The 16,206-nt window shown below is 54.1% G+C and overlaps 1 long non-coding RNA gene across 1 annotated transcript; it reads left to right on the top strand.

The window, feature by feature from the left end:
- The first annotated feature begins 384 nt into the window (after positions 1–384).
- LOC140623260 (uncharacterized) lies at positions 385–14,863 on the top strand. The gene is made up of 2 exons (XR_012022929.1): positions 385–729; positions 13,777–14,863. It is a non-coding gene; the product is annotated as an uncharacterized lncRNA (long non-coding RNA).
- Positions 14,864–16,206: the final 1,343 nt, after the last annotated feature.

Raw genomic sequence — 16,206 nt, forward strand, 5'->3', positions numbered from 1 at the left:
CTCGCCGCGTCGCCAGCCCCCGGGCGCGGGTGAGGCTGCGGGGAGCGGGGGGCAGAGCGGCGCGGGGCCGGGGGCCTCCCTCCGCCGCCTCGCCCGGCCCTGCGCTGCCCGGCCCCGCGGGGCCCCGCCGGCCTGGCCCGCGCCTCGGCCCCTCGGCCCCTCGCCCTCGGCCCCTCGGCCCCTCGGCCCCTCGGCCCCTCCGCCCCGCGGCCCCTCCGCCCCGCCGCCCCTCCCGCCCTCGGCCCCTCGGCCCCGCCGCCCCCGCCGGCCCGGCCGCCCCCCGCCGCCTCCCGCAGCGGCGCCCGCTCGCCCGGCCCGGCCCGGCGCTGGCGGAGAAGGGCGGCCCCGCGCGCCGGGAGGGAGCTTTTAAAGCGACACACACGCCGCCCAGCGCCGAGCGCGCCCGCCGGGGGCTCGGCTCCGAGTGACGCTGGGGCCCCGCGCCCCGGGCCTAGGCGCCCTCGCCCGGAGCGACCCCGCGGGACCCGCCCCCCGCCCCGTGACCCCGCCCCCTCCGCGGGGCGCCCGAGCGCCTCTTGGGCCTGAGCCTTCCGCGCCCAGCCCTTTCCCTCTGCCCCTTCCCACACCCCGACCCACCCCAGGCCTCGCCTGGAAGCAGAGAATTTCAGGAATCTCAGAAACCTCAGAACACAGACAGCTCTACGGAGCGCCTACTGCGCGCCGAGCTCTGCGCAAGGCCCCGCGGGGACTTGGAGGCCCTGGCGACAGGTATGCCCGGGACACAGCTCATTTCTTCGGTTGCTCTGTGCATTGGCTCGACATTTGTTCCACGTATTCGGCGCCTTCCCGGTAGGCCCCACGCTGGACTCGGGGGCTTCGGGAAGGAGAGCAGCATTGCTTACGGCTTACAGCCCCTGGGGGAGTAGAGGGGGGGTCAGTGCAGGACAAAGGCAAGTTCTGGAATAAATGGTAAGGGATTGGGGAGGGCGGGGAGCAACCCGGGTCAGGGGCTGGCAGGCTCTCCCTGGAGGCAACCCTTGAGCTGCATCTGGAAGGAGAAGTAGGAGTTACCCAGGTGACTGTCAGTGTGGGGGAGGTGGGGATGAGCGCTCCTGGCAGGGAGGAGAGTTAGGGGGGAGGCTCGGAGGCACAGGGGAGAGGAGGGGAGTTTGAGCCAACTGTGTCCTTTGGAGATGCCTATTTGACAGCTGGAGGGGGTGGGGTGGGGGGAGTGGATTGGAGGAAGACCAGATCCTGGAGAGACTTGGAGGCCACAGTCAGGCGCTAGGATTTCCTCCCAGGGGCAGAGGGGAGTGATGGTGTCCGGGACGAGTCTGTTCCTGCTCACCTTCTCAGGAGATCCCTCCCGTGGTGTTGTGGACGGGAACGCTGAGGGCCAGGCCACAAGGAGGAGACCAGTTAGGAGGCCGTTGCAAGAATTCAGCTGGGCGGGGGGTGGGGGTGGGAGCAGAGATGGAGAGGATGGGATGCTTTGAGAAAGCATTTAGGAGAATTGGACGGGACTTAGGGACTGGCTGAACTTTGAGAGGGAGGGAGAGTCCAGGATGCCTCTTACAGCTGACGGCTTACAGCTTGGGAGACTGGGTGGACGGCTGTGCCGCCACTTTCACGAGAGAGCAGTGGGGAAGAACGGGTCTGGGGTGAAAATGAGCAGTCCAATTTGGGACACGTGGCGATACCCCGAGGACAGTCGACTGTATGGACCTGTTATGCCCGGCCTGGAGAGGTTGGTTTGTTTTCAATTGAATCATCATTGGAGGCGACGAGATTAAGCAGGACGATTGTGTAGACTAGTACCAAAAGCAGTAAGTGTAGGCTGGAACTTTGGAAAAGAGCCCCCGAGTGAGATGGAGCAGGAACAGTCAGGGAGTTAGGAGAATAGAGAGGATAGGGCATCTTGCAGGCCAGGGAGGACGGGGTTCGGAGGAATGCATGCTCAGCCGTGTCAAAAGCTGCAGAGAGCTGCTGGGAGAAGGAATGGAAAGTGCCCACTGGCCTTGGGACTCAGGAGGCCACCGGTGGTGTGGCAGGGGCAGGTTTTTGGGGGGGTAAGAAAGAAAAGGAAGGTGGCAGGAGCCCTATCATTGGGCATTGGGTGCTGAATGGTTCGTGAGGAACAGAAGTGAGTCTAAGTGACACTTGGCTGCCCATTCTTCATCCCCCAGACTCTGGCAACCACCCTTCTTCTATTTTCTGTGTCCGTGAATGTAACTACTCTTGGCACTTCACAGAAGTGGAATCCTATAGTCCCACCAACCATTTTCATAGAAGCTATGATGCTAAGGATAGCCAACATCAAAAATGGGCTGAGCCTGAGAAAATAGAGGAGTTTCTAGCTTAGGTCCACAGGACCATCTGTGCACGTCCGGGATGGGGGGAGTCGTATTCGAACTGGGAGTTATTAGGAGACAGTGAGCTTGGTTTCAGAGGATGAGATGGAAGTGCTTAATACCTACTTGATTCTGGGTCTCATTAGTGGAAGTGTGTTATTTGGGAAAAGGGAGATGACATTTCTTCTGCTGCCTGGGTGGATCGAATGTCGAGGACCCCCATGCGGTGGGGGGATCCCCAGGAGGGCAGCCAGACGGAGAAGCAGAGGGACTGGTGTATATGTCCTGTGAAGAAGGGGTAGGCTGGTCAGAGCAGAGCAGAGGAGAGGATCGTCAGAAGATGTCTGATTATAAATCTCCAAAGGGCGACCACAGGCGAGAGACAATAACTAGGCTCTGGGTGGTGCTCAGGCCTGCCTTCCTCAGCGTTTGGAGTTTGGCCCATTCTCTCTTCCTTTCAACCTCCCTGGGCACCTGCCCAGATGTCCCATCCTTCAGAATTCTGCTTAGATCCATACTCCCTCCCCCTGCCACCTCAGGACAGCCTTGCCTAGTCCTTAGTTGGCAGAGAGAAACAGAAGCATTTTTTTTGGCCCTTAACCGAATGTTTCCGAGGATGTTCATTTAATGTGCTAGCTGTGCGACCTTGGGCAAGTCACTTAACCTCTCTGAGCGAGGATAAGGAGCCCATGAACATTTTATTTTTACCTCTATTGGCTGCCTTGCCAAAAGGGGAGGGGGAGCTGCTTTTCTAATGTCTCTTTGACTCGGAAAAATAGGGATGATAACAGTCCCTACTTTCCAGGGTCATTGTGAGCTTGGAATAAAATAACGCGTATAGAAGTACTTGGCCCGATGCCTGGCACCTGGTAGGTGCTCCGTGGATGGTAGCTGCTCTCAGCTCTTATTAACGGCTTTGTGTCTGAAAGCCTTATTTCTCTGTGAGGCTCTGACTCCCCAAGATGGTGTCTGTTTCGTGTCTGCCCCCGTCTCTCGCATGGACCAGTGTCGTGGACTGTATCAGTTAGTGACTTTTACCTCTTTAGCCTGTTTCCCATCACCCTACTTCTGGCATCCCTTTCCTTTGGGAACCTCCCCGTTGTCACCGAGACCTAGTGGGCTGCCCACTGCTCCCACTTATCCTACCCCATGGCCAGCAGGTGGGCATGTGACCCAGACTGCGCATATTATAGAACCTCACCCTCTAGCGTCAGGGGTCAGGGATCGGCCCAAGAGGTAGGCAACACTACCCAAGCAGAGCCAATCAGACTCTTTCCCCAGGATTGATATGTGGGTGCTAGGGGAGGGAAGCCTTCTTACTGGGCCGCAAAGGCTGCTGACAGCCAGGAGTCCAGGGTAACAGAGTGGGGAGGAGTTTAGAGAGCATGCTAGGGGCACTGAGTCCCAATCTTGGCTTTTACGGCCTGGCAGTCTTTCTTTCAGCCCTGGGAGCTGCAACAGCATCCTGCCTATCTCGAAGAGCCAATAAATTCCTTTTATTGCTCCAACTTGTTTGGTTGGGTTTCTGTCTCATACAACCAATAAGAACCTGACACATTCAGGGAAAATTAGCAAACAGGTGACTGGCTAAATGATCAGATTCTGGAGAGGGTGGGATGTCAAAGATCCTGAAACCCAAGGGTTGGGGGCTGCTGCCCTGTGGCCGTAGAAGGGAGAGTGGGTATTTGGTGGGTTATTTATATCAGGCAGACTTGGATTCCAGTTCCAACTCTGCCATTTATTAGCTGTGTGATCTTGGTCAAGTTCCTTACCGTCTCTGAACCTCAGGTTCCTTATCTGCAAAATGGTTAAAGGAATAGAGACTGCATAGGGTTGCCCTGAGGATGGAATGAAATAAGTGACGAAGCACCAAGCACTGTGCCCTAGGTGGGGGCACAGGAGACAAGAGCTAGAAAAATGGTAGCTGTTTTTCTTAGCTCGCAACCCCTTGCCACTGATAGCATAGGACTGAGGTTGGGACGCAGGTCACAAGGGAACCACGATTCAATCTGCAAGCTGAATGCTCAGAAGGAGTGGGGCCTGGCTTTCCACTAACCACGTGACTCGCTAAATCTTCCCAAGCCTCAGTTTCCTCTTTTTTTTTTTTTTTTTTTTTCAGTTTCCTCTTTGTCAACACTTTCTTGATGGATATCTTGAAGGCTAAATCCACGTAGCACGTTCAGCACAGGGCTCAGTAGGTGTTCCATAAATATGATTGTTATCGATGTTTGCGGCCTAGGGAAATTTCTGAGCACAAAGGTAGGATCAGTGGATAATGTTACAGGCGAACTTTCCATGAGAAAATCCCCAAGTAAAGGAGCGTCTGTATCTGAATCTCCCAGGAAAGGCCATTTCGGAATGTGGTGGGAGGACATGTGTTTTTCTGTAGCTGGACGGTGGTAGGGCTCATATCGGGGAAGCCATGTCTGGGAGCATTCCTGTCACCTTCTTGCTCCCTGTGATCTCCCCAGCTAAGACAAGGTTTTCTTTTTTTTTTTTTTTAAAGATTTATTTATTTATTTATTTATTTATTTATTTATTTATTTATTTATTTATGATAGACACACACACAGAAGGGGGTGGGGCAGAGACACAGGCAGAGAGAGAAGCAGGCTCCATGCTGGGAGCCTGATGCGGGACTCGATCCCAGGACTCCAGGATCGTGCCCTGGGCCAAAGGCAGGCTCTAAACTGCTGAGCCACCCAGGGATCCCCCAAGACAAGGTTTTCAAAAGATTTTTCTACACTGGCTGCCTCTTCTTCCTCACTTCTGATTAGTTCTCAAGCTTTATCACCTGGTTTCAGCTGCCATTGCATTGTTGGAATCACCATCACTGAGCAAGATCTTGTTCTTGCTAAGACCAGCAGACACTTTTTCTCCCCTGTCTAAGGTGACCACTTTGTGGCCCCGACCCTGAGAAGCTGGTCCACTCTCTGTTCTATGACATTATAGCTCATTTTCAACTGATTCTCTTCCCAGCCCTCTGAGCACTGCTTCTCAGTTGGCCTTTAGCATTCTTCTTCTGGGGCGCCTGGGTGGCTCAGCGGTTGAGCGCCCGCCTTCAGCCCAGGGCGTGATCCTGGGGTCCCGGGATCGAGTCCCACGTTGGGCTCCCTGCATGGAGCCTGCTTCTCCCTCTGCCTGTGTCTCTGCCTCTGTGTGTGTGTGTGTGTCTCATGAGTGAATAAGTAAAATCTCTTTTTTAAAAGAGGATCCTACTTCTTCTGGTCCCTGGAATGTTGGTGATCCTTGGGGGTTCTCACTTGGACTTTCTTCTCACTCCATACGCCTTCCCCAAGGGAAGTCTTCCACATTCCCTAAAGGTTTCCGACCTCCAGTTTGCTATTTCCAGAAGAAACTGTTCCAAAACTTCAGATCGTATTGCTACCTGCCTGCTGGACATTTCCACGACGATATCATGCAGGCACCTTGAACTCAGTGTACCCACATCAGAACCCATTGTCTTCCCCCTATCCCCCACCAAATGTAGCCCCTTTTATCACCCCCCATCTCAGAGGCTGGCGCCACCCTGCAGCCCACCATGCAAGCTGGAAACCTGTGATCATCCTAGACTCTCACTTTCCCGCATCCCTTGGGGAGCTAAGTCCTGTTCATTCTACCCTCTTAACACTGCGTAGACAGGTATGTTCTCTCTGCTGATGGCCAGGCCCTGTCTTGAACCCCCTGGCCCCCATTAGCTGATGGCCAACTAATGGGTCTGCCAACCTTCAGACTTATTCTGTGGAGTCCACTGTGACTGGTATCAGTTTTCTGATCTCCCTGTTTATGACACTCCATGGCTTCCCATCCCTACAAGGCAAATCCAGCCTCCTTAGTTTGGTGTTCACCTCTTTTCAGGAGTTTGCCCTTGTTAGTCTCTGCAGCCTCCTCTCTGTAGCCTCTTGCTCCCTTGGCTTCTGCCGGGAGCTCCTCATGCACCGCTCCCTTTATACTTGCTCTCCTCTTTGCCTGGAATGCTCCCCTGCTTCACCCTTTTCCTTGACACCAACCGCCAGAACTACCTGAAACATTCCGCCAGCGTGTGACGTCTCTCCTCTGCGCCACCACAGATGCCTGGTCCTCCGCAAGCGCTTGCCATGTTGCATTGTCATTGTGAGTCTGACCCTCACAATGAGCTGCTGGAGAGCAGACACCTCCAGGTCCTCCACGTCCAGCAGAGTCTGCTGTAGTCAATTCTCCAGCTATATTTTTTTTGAATATTGAATCTCTAAAATACCTGTTGTCTCACATCTTCATTAAACAAAATATCCTTAAGGTGGAAAAAGCTGGACGGAAAGAGCAGGGCATATAGCTCAGGGGTTTTCCCAACCACATCCTGAGCCTTCCCACCCATGAACCTCTGATGCTCAGACCCTGCCAACAGCATCAGTCTGCCCACAGTATGGGCAAAGTGTGTTGTTATCAACCCCTCCTGCCTTCCGGAGAATCGTATGCTGTCCATGACCCCTCACTCTCTGCCCTCCTGTCAGTTAAATCATACCCCCATACAAAAAAAAAAAAAAATCCTACCCCCTGCACACACACCCCCGCCTCTTTCTCCTGGGCCCTTTCCATCAGCATTTACACCTGCTTTCTAACTCTTCCATCTTAAAAGTAAGATCTCACTTCCCTCTCCAAGAACTGGCTCATCTTTCCTCTCTCCACAGCCAGACTTACCCCAAGAGTTGTCCCCATGCCCGGCCTCTTCTTCCCCAGCTCCCACTCACTCCTCTTCCTTGGCAATCTGGCACCCGCCTGTACCACTCCTCTAGCCAAATGTTAAATGCTGAGGTCACCTGTGACCTCTAAGAAGCCCCACCCTCAAGTCCTGACCTGACCTGTCTTCCCACTACATTTGGTAGTTAACCACCTCTTTTGTCGGCCGCCTCTTTCTCCTCGGCTTCGGGGGGCACCAAGCCTTCCCGGATTTCTGTGGGGGGCGTGGGGGGTGTATCCACCACGGGCCCCAAGCTCCCTATGTCTTTCCACCCTGCCCCCGTCAGAACGCAGCAGTGCTCCAGGCTCAGCTCTACGTCCCGTTCATCCTCACCCCTGTCTCGTCCCCCTCTGTCCTGCCCCCACCCCCGCCCAGCTCGTGGCCCCTCATCCCCACATGGCATCTCCAGCCCAGACTCTCTCCAGGTTCCAGACTCATGGGATCCTCTGCCTCCTGGGGAGCTGGGATTCAAAACTGAACTCGGGATATCTCTGAAGCAAGCCCTCAGCTCCTCTATCTCAGCAGCTTACAGAGACTCTGGGAAGCTTCTTTTATACCTTCCTCTCCTCACCCCCCCACCCCAACATCAAATCCACCTCTGCTCGTTCTGCCTCCCGCGTGTCTCCCAGTCTCCCTTCTCTGCTGCCACCGCCGTGTCTGAGACACCGTCATCTCTCCCCCAGGCAGTGAAATCCACCCCCTACCACGTGCTCGCTGGGCCTTTCAAGGCATTAGCCCCGTGGCAGCCACAGGGATCTCAGAAAACTCTGAGTCAGACGTATCATTCCCCTGCTTAGAAACATTACGTGTCTCACATTTTCCTAAAATCCCCAATGCACAGGAGCCCCTGGCTGGTGTGGCCCCTGCAGCTCCCCCCCACCTCCCCGCCCTCTGTCCTCACCTCCCCGGACTCCCACCCATCAGCCCTGCTGACCTTTCAGCGCCTGGGATGCACACAGTCCTCTAGGCCGGGCACCTGCTGTCCCCTCTGCCCGGGGCACTCTCCCCCACCTTCATGCAGCTAATGTCCGTTCATCCTTGAGGTCCTGGCTGAAAGGTCACTTCTCGGGGAAAGGCCTATGCACCCCACCCCCCGACACCCAGTCCTTGCTAGGTTTCGGATCCTGTGGCCTACGGCAGGCCGCCTCTTAGCCCCTTTTGGACGTCTTGGCGCCTGTGCCGCCGGCCCCACAACACGCAGACTCCTTTACCAAACCAGGGGGCGCGCCTCCTCCGAGCTGCCTGTTCGGTGGCCGAGCCCAGAGGATCCAGGGCAGAGGCTGCGCCGTCCCGAGCGTCCCTGTGCCCCGGGCCTGGCATCTGGCCAGGCGAGGACGCGGAGTCCCCGGGACGGGCCTTCGGAGAGTGGCCCGCGCCGCCCTCCCCGCAGCACCATCACTCTGCAGCGCGCCGGGCGCTGAGCCTTCTTTCCCTTTCCATCCTAAGCTAACTCTTCACGGAAACTTTGACTACAAAGAGAAAAGCAATAATAATTACTTGGCGAGTAATAATCGACAGAAGCGCAGAAGGAAATAAGACCCAGGCTATAGGGGCAGCCCCGGGGGCTCAGCGGTTTAGCGCCTGTGGCCCAGGGTGTGATCCTGGAGGCCCGGGATCGAGTCCCACGTCGGGCTCCTTGCGTGGAGCCTGCTTCTCCCTCTGCCTGTCTCTCCCTCTTCTCCATCTCTGCCTCTCTCTCCCTCTCTCTTTGTGTCCCTCATGAATGAATAAATAAATAAAATCTTTAAAAAAAAAAAAAAAGACCCAGACTATAAAACACAAGAGCCTAGAGATGGTTGAGGCCAAGAGGCTGGGCTCCATGAGGTCTCTTGGGGATCACTGCCCCTTTGGCCCTTGGGCCAGGACTTCCACCCTTGTCCCGTACTCTGGGCTCAGTCCTGGCTAGGGGGGCGCCTCCCTGGGCACTCTCACTGGCTGACAAATCTGTGGGCGGCACCTCTAAGGGGACTGGGATCTCCAGGGATGGGGAAACAGAGGCCCAGACAGAGGAGTGGAGAGTGGGCTTCGGTGTTCAGCCCCAGACCCAGATCACACCCGTGCTGGCTGAGCTGGTCTGTGTAGCCCCTGCCCCTGCAGGGGCTGGCCCTGGACCGATAGGGGGTAAGAATGGAGGGGAGGGGGCCCAAGTGCATGGAGGCAAATGGGTACAGCTGAGCCGGAAGGGGGGGCTGGGGGGAGGGGAGGGCCCGCGGAGCAGGGGGCAGGACGGAACAGCAGGTTCTTGTCAGGCACACAACTTAATTCTGAGGCTGTATCCCTCGTGCCTGAGAGATTTTCAGCTTGCAATAGTGTCATTTACAGATGGATTTGCAGTGGCGAATTACAAGTTTGTAAGCAACAGCTTCTCTGACGCCTCGAAGAAAAAAAAGCCTTATCCCTCTGCAAATTATAAATTCATAACTAACACTTTTATCCAACTGAATGCAAAACAAATTCATTACCAGCTATATTATTCCATTGAATACCAAGTGAATGAACTGCGCAGGATTTTGTGCGGATTAGGGATACGTCGGGAGATGGGGACCAGACAGCCCTTCCTCCGGTCCCTCTTCTTTGTGTCCCTTCGGGCCCACCTCAAGCTAACCCCAAATGCAGGTGGAATTGGACGGGGCACACTGCTTGGATCAAAAGGAGGCTGGAGGTTATGGTGGTGATGGTGGCGAAGATGGTGCGGGGGGGCGGGTGCGCCGAAACACAACCACCCTGCGGGCGCGAGTGTACATCTTTTGCGTGATTATTAAAATTGTTGTGGTGTTATCTTAAGATACTATCTGGTGAATGCCTAAGTCCTTGTGAGGTGCAGGACACCCCCCTGTAAAAGGAGATCATTGCAGTCGTTCACTACGCAGGAAGACTCGAGTCCTCTGAGCAGACTCCAGACTGGAGCAGGAATTCCCAGTGTCTCCCCAGAGCGTTACTCTCAAGACCACGTTCCAAGGTGCTGAGCATGTGGATGGGTGATCCTGGGGGCAGGGGGTGCGTCCAGACCATGCCTGCCACATGCGGGCCCTTTGGGGTCTGTGGCGGGATGGGGGGGTCATACTTTTTAACTCAGATAATTTAGTCCCTGACTCTCTGGTGTATTCCCCATGTGCGGTTCTCGAAACTTAACTTTTCTCTTTAATGTTTATTTTAGAAAATCAGGAACATACAAATAAACAGAACTAAAAAATATGTATACGTCCTGCCAGAAACAACCCAAAGTGGTTGAATGAATGGAAAGCTGTTCATTCAGGAACTCTCATCGCTTGGAAGACTTGTCTCCACGTTGGCTGTGGAAGAGGAGGGGAGATGGCCCATGCTGTAGCTGTGCAAGCAAGGGCCGGGGACCACAGCTCCCGTAGGATCCCCTCCACCCCCCACACTGCCCCACAGTGTTCCCAGCCTCCGTGTCCCGTCTCGGCCTCTCCTCCAGGCCAACCTCCCTGCCTCCCTTCCTCCTATTTCTCTGATCCTGGTGCCTCTCTCTGCATCCTGCTCAGGAGCCAAATGACTTCTTATCTCATGCTGAATGGTTTGCAACCATCATCTCACTAAACAGTTGACCGAGGGTTTTTTTTTTTTTCTAAACAAAGACAGTTTCCCATCTGAGAACAATTTCTGGTGCCAACTGTGAAGATAAACTATCTTTACCTTGTTTTATGAACACATATTTTTTAGAAAGAGAGGGTTATTCTACAAATGCTGATATCAAACCTGCTTTTGTTCATTAACAATGTAGCGTCCGCATATTTGTATGCCCATCGAGAAATCTTTTTTTTTTTTTTTTTTTATTCATGATAGGCACACAGTGAGAGAGAGAGAGGCAGAGACACAGGCAGAGGGAGAAGCAGGCTCCATGCACCGGGAGCCTGACATGGGATTCGATCCCGGATCTCCAGGATCGCGCCCTGGGCCAAAGGCAGGCGCCAAACCGCTGCGCCACCCAGGGATCCCCCCATCGAGAAATCTATATGTGCTGTTTTAATGGCTGCATATTCGTCCATGTGATTTTTAAAAATTTTTATTTATTTATTCATGGTAGACAGAGAGAGAGAGAGAGAGACACAGGCAGAGGGAGAAGCAGGCTTCATGCCGGGAGCCCGACGCAGGACCCGATCCTGGGACTCCAGGATCATGCCCTGGGCCAAAGGCAGGCGCTAAACTGCTGAGCCACCCAGGGATCCCAGTCCATGTGATTTTTTTTTTTAATCTCTCTCTCTCTCTCTCTCTCTCTCTCTCTTCTGCTATGCACTTAGGCTGTTTCTAGTTTTTGCTATTATAACAGCACATATCATCCTTGCACATTAATTATTTCCTTAGGTTCTTAAAAGTAAAATTTCTGAGAAGGCACTTTCCAAAGGCTATTGTCATATCATTGAACTACTCTTTTTTTCTTTTTTAATTGCACTTCTCTTCAGAAAGTTCATGCTGATTTGTATTCCCGGCAGCAGATTGTGTTATTGCCCCCTTACTATTAGTTCTAGCTTTGTCTCAGTTACGCTCCGAGGTGCCACAGGAGGACCCCCATGGCCGCTCTGGTGACACACGGCAACCAGTGAGTGACTCCTTGAAGGATGAAGAGACTCGGGAACAAGAATGGGGGCCATGTGACCCACCTGCCCCTCCTATAGATCCTTTGATGGCCTCCGTGGAGGGATTTGAAATTGATTGATTGATTGAACCATTGATTTTATGAAGGAAGATACTATGTCCCTTCCAGTGATGGTGATGGTCACCAGTGCAGTGTAATGATGGGTGGCCATGCGGTGAGTGGCAGGTAAGGGTGGAGGTGATGGGGAGTGCAGCGTTGTCATGGAGCCGGTGGGGGCGGCACCGCCCACAGGAAGGCCATCACAGTGGCGGCAGTGGGGACCGCGGTGGCAGGGAGGTGAACCCAATGGTGATGGAGGCCGTGAGGCCGTGAGGGCAGCAGTAGCGGAGAATTGGAGGTGTCCCTGTGGTGGTGCGGGGCTGCTGTGGAAAAGTGCAGATGGAGGTGGTGCAAGTGACAGTAAGAGTATGCTACAGGATTATACAGATATACCACCGGGGAAGAGGTTGTCTCAGGCCTGGGGAACAGTGTGAACAAAAGAAGCAGCGTGAGACTAGTGCCAAGAAAAGCGAGGAGATCCACTGGCCAGCAAGGTGGTCGAGGAGAAGTTTCATGGTGGTTGGTGCTGGGGAGGGTCTGGAAAGGGGCAAGAGAAATTTGGACTCCAGCAGGGCAGTGGAGAGATGTTTTGGATCCTGGGGTGAAGGTGGACGGGAGACGAGTTCCCTGTAGGACAAAGGAGGAGAATCTGAGGAGCTGAGCTGCCAGCCACGCTGCAGAACTCAAAGGGGAGCGGCAGGTGGACTAGACCCTCCAGGGTGCCTGTGAGCATCCAGGGGCCGCCAGCAGCCCGCAGGAAAAGGGGGAAGGGTCCACGGCACCGGGTCCGACCCACAGGTGGGGAAGGGCCCCTGACCCCGGCCACTCCTGTGCCAGCCCCAGCCAGCAAACCCCACTCTCACCTTTGATGGAGCGGGAGAAAGGTCTAGACCAGTGGTTCCGGCCGCCCCCACCTCTCCCGCAGCAGCTCCCAGCACCCACCCTGAGTCTGATAGGCATTTACTTGTAGCGCTGCCTGGGAAGAGGCCTCTCCTGCTTCTCTGGATGTAGCACGAAGCCTGCTTTGACGTGTGCACAAAGCTGCAGGATTCTTTCTTTCAGGGCAAGGACACCTGGAAAATCTCAGGGAGGCAGAGCGCTGGTATCTGAGCAGCCGCATCCTGGGGATGAGGGGTTACTCCCTCCCTGGGGCTGGGGCTGGTCTCCTCTCCCGCGGCCTGCTGTCCTCCTCACTCCTACACAGAAGCCCCCGGAGCCGGTGGGTGATCTCTAGGCAAGAGCGCGAAACATACTTTTTCTCCCATTTTAACGATCTCAGTGACCTCACAAGGTTTCCATGGTGACAAGACCAAGGAGTCAGTCAGGGGGCCCTTGGTGAATTAGGCCAAACACACCCACCCCCCAGGACCTTCTTCCTGGTGCTGGGCTTCGGGAGTGGACTCTAGATCATCAGCCAGCAGCAGAGGGAAGGTCATTCTAGGCACCAGGGCAGACGAGGCGACTGAGGGGGGTGGAAAGGGCACAGCGCAGGGGCCGCGAGGAGATTAGCACCTGGTGAGGAATTGGGGGCTTGCCATCTGAAGCTTGGCTTTGCAGGGAGCAGCCAGGGCCCAGGGCCCAAGGACACAGGCGGTGGAGTCCAAGTGACCCAGGTGTGAGTGACACCCACGTCCTATGGCTGCGCATCTCCCGAACATCGCAGTCAAGGCACCTAGCGAGTGCTTATACATTCCTGTTTTCTCCCTCCTGCCCTTTCGATCGTCTGCACCATGGGCCACTGCAGCTTCCTGAGGGGTTTGAAGTGCCATCTTGCCCCCCACCCCGAATTTCTTGCCTTCAGGCACTGAATAATTCAATCTTTACATAGCACAGCGATTGAAATGCCCCATCCGTGGTCCTACTGCTGGAAATTCCACCACAGAAGCCCCACGGCTTTGCACCCAACCTCCCTGTAAATGGTACCCTCTTACCTGGGAGGTGATTCGTCCCATCTTTGGTCCCTGGACAGGGGCAGTAGTGCTGGGAGACGGGGACAGCAGGTTTTTTCTTTTTTCTTTTTTCTTTTCTTTTCTTTTCTTTTCTTTTTTTTCTTTCTTTTTTTTCTTTCCTTTCTTTCTTTCTTTTTAGTGCAGATGGAGCCTGTGAGTGAGGGTGAATGAGAAAGAGAAAGCAAACGAGAGAGTTTGCTCCCCTGAAATCCTGGCCAGCGGTCATGGCTTTGGCTGCGGAATTTCTCTGAGGGAGAGTGATGGAAAGCCCAGAGATTACCGAGCATCTGAGAGGAGTCAGACATGGACATCGTGCCACACTTTGCACCGTGGAAAACGGCAGAGAAATCTATAAGCTTGGCTTTCGGAGAATAGGTCCCGGAGGTGGGATAAAGTGGCTCCGTGCACCTGCAGCTCAGCTGGGTGCCTCCGGGGGAATCGCGCCACCTCAAGCAAGACAAGACCCACTTGCCAGGAGTCTGGGGGCAGAGAGCTGGGGAAGGAGCCCGCCTGGGTATGTCTCTTTGCCTTGACAGGTTCTCTGGGGAAGTCAGCTTTTATGAAGCCTAAAGAACGATTTGTAATCGGCCCATCAGATATTCAGAAACACTTTTTCACCTAGAATCTCACTTGCTGGGAGTCTGTGGCCTGTAGTGGCTATGGATTCTCCGTCAGCATCTGCAGTCCTCTACCCCATGTCCGAGGCAGCCTGGATCTCCCAGTGGGCAAATCCCACCTCTCAATGGGTCCAGGCCCACCGCATCCTTGGGAGGCATCTGGGTCTCACGGTCCTGAGCTGCTGTCTTCTGGGGCGACCGGGAATCGGGCCCACTGGCCTGGGTCTTCTGCTAACAGGGCAGCTTCCAGCCCAAGCCTAACAGTTGCCAATCCTGGGAGCTCTACCAGACACCCTCCTCCTCCTCCTGTCTCTGCTCTCTCCAGCTCCATCCTGTGTCCCATTCCCCCCCCACCCCCACCCAAGGCTTGGACCTTATTCTTGAACTTTGAGTGCCCTTGGGCTGCTTCTTCACTCCATTTGCTCAGGATGTGCAGAATCACTGAAGAGAATTCATGTTGGGTGTAGGGGAATAGGCGAAGGGAATTAAGAGTACACTTGTCTGGGTGAGCACTGAGTAATATATGAAAGTGTTGAACTGCTACATTGTACACCTGAAACAACTATACCACTGTCTGTTACCTACACTGGAATTAAAAAAAAAAATTCACATTGGGGATTTTTTCTTCTTTTCTCTTTTACATTTCCTAACTGGATTTTGCTAGTGTATTTCTTGATTCCCACCATCTTGCTGACCTCCTCCATAGTCTCTTTCTTGTTTTTCAGTTTATTCTCTGGAGTGTTCTGGATAAACAATCATATCATGAACAAATAACGATAGCGATTTCTCCTTCTTCCTGAATGTTATGCTTCTTTTTTATTTGCATTTTTAATGTACTATTGCATTAGCTAGAACTTCCAGAACAATGCAGACTAATTGTGGTAATAGCAGGCAATCCCATCCCACTCTGCCTTAAATATGAGCACCTCTCCTCGCCAAGAATGTTGTTGTTGACTGTTGGTCGCGGACAGGTATTTTTTTTTTTATGATGTTGAGAAAATGTTCTTTTATTTTTATTTCACTAGGAGTTTTCATCAGAATGGATGTTCAGTTCTATCAAACGCATTTTTGGTTTTTGTTAAGATTGTCAACGAACTTTTCCCTCTCTGGTAATTGATGTGATTAATCATATGGGCCGATTTTCTCACGTGTAGTCACCCTCACCCCGCTGCACTTCTAACACAGCCACCTGTGAAGTGGGGAGGAGATCTGTTGCCCAAGAGAAGTCTGGTTGAGTAGCAGCTCTACCCTGTGCTCTGAATCCCATGGCCCTGAGCACGCTTTGCCCCACCCCCACCGTCTACTCCAGGATGTAATCCTGTGATGCCTAGGGGCTTGAGCTGCGGTTCTGGAGATGTGGATGGGGTGCTGGCTGGTCCCAGAGTGATCTTTTTTTTTTTATTTTTATTTTTTTATTCCTGAGAGATGCAGACAGAGAGGCAGGGACACAGGAAGAGGGAGAAGCAGGCTCCCTGCAGGGAGCCCGATGTGGGACTCTATCCTGGGACTCTGGGAGCATGACCTGAGCCAAAGGCAGATGCTCAACCGCTGAGCCACCCAGGCATCCCCCAGAGTGATCTTCTAAAGGTCGGTCAGATAGATGACTCCCTTCACTGGCTCCCCATCGCCTTCAGCAGAAAATCCAAGCTTCTAACCGCATGGTCCTGGCCTCTTACAACTGGCCTTTGCCCAACACCATCCCCCGGCCCGCCATCTCCCCATCTTCTCCCCTCTAACCACGTGGAAATTTTGGCAGGTGGCAGTGGGGTGTCAAGGTCTGTGCCTCTGGGCCCTTTCACAAGCTGTTGTCTCATGTGGAATGTTCTCCCCCAGGGAGGCTCATCGATCTCTCCGGGGAGCCTTCCTGACCCCACCTGCCAAGTCAGGAGCCCCTCCCCAGGTGCCACAGTCTATGAGTTCACTACCTCTTTGGTGCTTTCCAGGCAGAAGGTAGTTC

Source organism: Canis lupus, chromosome 32 (genome assembly GCF_048164855.1).
Source record: "Canis lupus baileyi chromosome 32, mCanLup2.hap1, whole genome shotgun sequence".
Lineage (NCBI taxonomy): Eukaryota > Metazoa > Chordata > Mammalia > Carnivora > Canidae > Canis > Canis lupus.